The sequence below is a fragment of the Juglans regia genome, chromosome 13 (assembly GCF_001411555.2).
Source record: "Juglans regia cultivar Chandler chromosome 13, Walnut 2.0, whole genome shotgun sequence".
NCBI classification, from domain to species: Eukaryota; Viridiplantae; Streptophyta; class Magnoliopsida; order Fagales; family Juglandaceae; genus Juglans; species Juglans regia.
Genome location: NC_049913.1, coordinates 11,646,734 through 11,650,892, shown reverse-complemented (window position 1 = coordinate 11,650,892; position 4,159 = coordinate 11,646,734).

Genomic DNA, 4,159 nt, shown 5'->3' with positions numbered 1-4,159 from the left:
AATATCTTAATTAAATTCACAATCTAAAAGATAAATAAATATTTTGTTTAACACCATAATCAATAAATCATGGTATTTAAATTACTTAAATACTAATAACATATTATAATATAGTAGAATATTTGGGCTATTTTAAAATAAGTCATAGAACTTAAATTCTTAAAATAGATTTCCTTACTTAACATAATTATTCAATCTTATAAGAAACCTCATAAATATTAATATCATTTAAATATTCTTAACATATTTATTTATTAAAATTTACAACTTTAATAGCATAAATATATCGAAATCTATTATAAGATTCATTTCATACAATATATTATAAGTATTTAAAATAAAAGATTAAACACTTACCATTTACTATTGAAATCTAATTAATAATAAGTAAAACAATTTAAAATTCCTTAATTGTTTTTCTGTAGAAAGCAAGGTTTCTGTAAATAGAGTTTATAGCTAACAAAACAACTTAATAAAATTACCGTAATAGTTAAATTGAGCACAATTGAGCACGTTGAAATAACATAAGCTAAACGTAATAATAGCACTTAAAACAAAAGCCCACGTGAAGATTACACTAATCCAGACTACTAAAATCTGCCATGTTAACAAAATAAGGGTAATAAGGTAAATAAGCTCTACACTTTGTAAACATTAGGGTTACGCAAATGTACATGAGGCCTTTCAGCTTGAGGGCATTGGACTCGAAAGAGAGAGTGTTGGCGGCGGAGGCGTACCGAGCAGAACAGAGGCACCATGTGAAAAGGTAAGGTGCGACGCTACAGGAAAGTGGCTGAATGGAAGTTTCTGTGACGCCTAAGTTGTCCCCAATGTAGAGTGGTGGCAGAACAACCTGGACTGGCTGGGAAATGGTGCTCGTCTGCAGGTACTGCAAGAGGCCGTAGCATGATACACGTGTGACAGTGCTTGGAGATCTTCGCGGTCATGCATGTCTGGGCAGTGGAGTTGCCTTGGGGGTTCCGTCGTCGAGTGGCAGCCCTTTATGGCTGTTGTTGACCGTTCTCTACTCGATGGGTGCAAAACAGGGTTGCGTTCATGCATGTTGGTGGCGCACGGAGGGTTTTAGGCTCCCGAAGGTTGGCTTCCAATACATACGTGGTGCAGGTTGCAGTTGACGGTTTCCGCAAGGTGGTTGCAGTTCCTTCGTGGGACTGGGCAGTAGTCTACCCTTCTGTGATGGTGGCATCGGCGTGGAGTTGTCTTTGAGGCTTCTAATTCTGTCGCACGACAGGAGGCTGAGGGGAGTGGTTGGCGATTTACTTCAAGCACTGATCGTGCATGGATACTACTTGTCGTGAGAGAGGAAAGGGTCGTGGGTCTTGTTACTGTGGTGTTGCTTGGGCTGGAGAGGAGACGTGGAGAAGTTTCCTGATGGTTGCTGCGTGTAAGGTTCTCCTTTTTATACAAAGGGTTTCGTAGGATTTTATAGATGATAGGAAGGATAAATGGTAGGGTTTTTAGATATGAGTTGGTCTCCTATTAGGATTTGAATTTACCAAAATAGGAGATAAGGATGAGGCTTATCAAATTCAAAACTATTGCAAAATCGGGTCATAATAAAATACCAATAATAAAATGATAAAAATCTTAAAATGAATAATGTAAAATCTGATAATAATAATAACAATAAATATAATATTAATAATAATAATATATTTATAGCTATATGAAAAAAATTACAATAAAACTTATTTTATAGCCTAAGCTTAGGTTCGGGTTGTTACACCTTGACACACTTAAAGGGATAAGGTAAGTTATTGACTAGAATGTATGCTAAGTGAGATGACTGTATTGAGAATTTTCCTCATGTAATCAAATACAAACATTGTGAGGAAAATGTTTTGGTTAATGTATTAGTAAGAAGGTATGCCCTTATCTTTATTTTAAATTCAAAGTTATTGAGATTTGAATATGATAAGAAATTGGATGCTAATGACGATGACTTTGCTAATGTGTATGAAACATGTGAGAAAACATCGTTTGGTAAATTCTATAAACTAGATTGGTACTTGTTTAGAGAGAATAGACTTTGTGTGCCTACTAATTTTATGCGTAAATTGCTTATGTGTGATAGACATTGTGGTTTGTATGGTAACTTTGGTGTAAGGAAAACTTTAGACGTGTTGCATGAATGTTTGTAGGAGTATCATTTGTCATTCATTAACGTGTTGCATAAACGTTTGTAGGAGTATTACTTACTATTCATTGAGTTTGCATATAATTGGAGTGGTCATTTTGGTGTACGAAAAACTTTAAATGTATTTCATAAGCGTTTGTGGGAGTATCATTTGCTATTCGTTGAATTGTTACATGGACGTTTGCGAGAGTATCATTTATCCATATTAGAGTGTGCATATAATAAAACCTTGCATACTACTATTTCTTATTCTCCTTTTGAAATTGTTTATGGTTTTAATCCACTTACTCATTTAGTTTTGATACTTTTGCTTGTTGATGACAGAAGTAGTTTGGATGGACCTTTTCAAATTCTTGAGAAAATTAATGATAATGCATATAAAGTGTATCTTCTCGGTGAGTCATGTTTTTACTACTTTCAATATTTTTTTACCGTTCTCCATTGATGTAGGTGGAGATTCGAGGTCGAATCATTTTGAGGAGAGGGAATGATGGCACCAAGATGGATCTAGTCTTAAAGATCCTTTGCAAGTTCCAGATGTGCCAATTACAAAGTCAAGAGACAAGAAGATCAATGAGGCAATGTAAGGATTTGTACAATCCACTTGGGATGAAGTTAGCAAGACTCCAACACTCAAGATGTGCTTCAAATAAGGAGATTTAGTTTTAATCCACTTGATACAAGCTATGGAAGACATGAGTTAAAGTTATTATTTGGACCTTGTTTAATTTATTAAAAGAGCTTATTTTATTAGTTATAAGAATTAGTCTATAATAATGAGCCTTGAGGATGTTTGGTCCACATATATTTTATGTTTTATGAACTAGGATTTCAAGAGAAGTTTCTAAGGGTAGTTTATGGGTTGTTTTAATTTGCAGTTAGGGTTTCTTTTAGGAATGCCTTATATTTCGCCCAAGGGTATTTGAGAAATGATTTTATGTTAACCTAAGGTTTTTGGGGGATTAGGATATGTAAGTTACTGTAACCAAGTACTGTAGCTACGACACTATTCACTCTGGGTATTTTTGGAAGAAATGGCTTTATTTTGGTTATGGTTTTAATTAAGTTTTGGTTTAAATACTCTTTGTATCCTCATTTTAATTAGTTTATGAAATTTGATGAATTTATTCATTATGAGTTGAGTTTATCCCATCTTGTTCTTGAATGAACTTTTTGAACTTATCAAAGGTAAATCACAATTTTTGTGGCGTTCTTCTTTATAATTTAGGTTATTGAGACAGGTTCTTCAACGGGTCTAGATTTTTATATAATCTAGGTTCTTGAAACGAGTTCCTCAATAGGTTTAAATTTTTCATTGGCTTGATTTTGACTTTCTTGGATGAGTTTTTAAATTGATTGTGGGTTCAAGAGATTCTATTCTCACAGGTTCATATCAATAATTCCCACCGTACGAGTCTTGTGAGAATTAGCAGGGTAACTATAAGGGTTTTTTTTCCCTGTCTTAGCGAGCCTACGAAGGGCAACTAAGGAAACAAGAAGCGAAATTCCTGCCCAGAACAATTAGATTCTTGGGCCCAGCCCATGGGTAGACCCCCTTGGACATAACCTCCATGAGGGAGCGTACTGCAGGGGATGAGACTCACCAACCTGGAGACCCCTCGAATAGTGTCCAGCCCTTGAGTACCTGTCCACGTAAACGGGAGGGAAGTAAGGGGGACCTTCGATTCTTTGACACGGAGACATCGACAGACCACTAAGGATGCTAGCAAGCTAAGGCAAATCGGAAAACTACGACACATTAATGGCGCCACTACTCGAGTTACACGCCACATAATGATGCCGTCGGATAGGCACACCGCATTAGAGGACTCTGATAGAAGGAACAGTAAAGGACATGGACTCCATGGGGCAGACACAATTTATCCCTTCCCAGACTCCTGATATAAATAACAAGTCTCAGGTCCGAGAAATATCTCTATGATCACTAGACTCTCTCACTTATTTAAAAACTTCCAAGAGATTTTACTAACTTTGGAATCA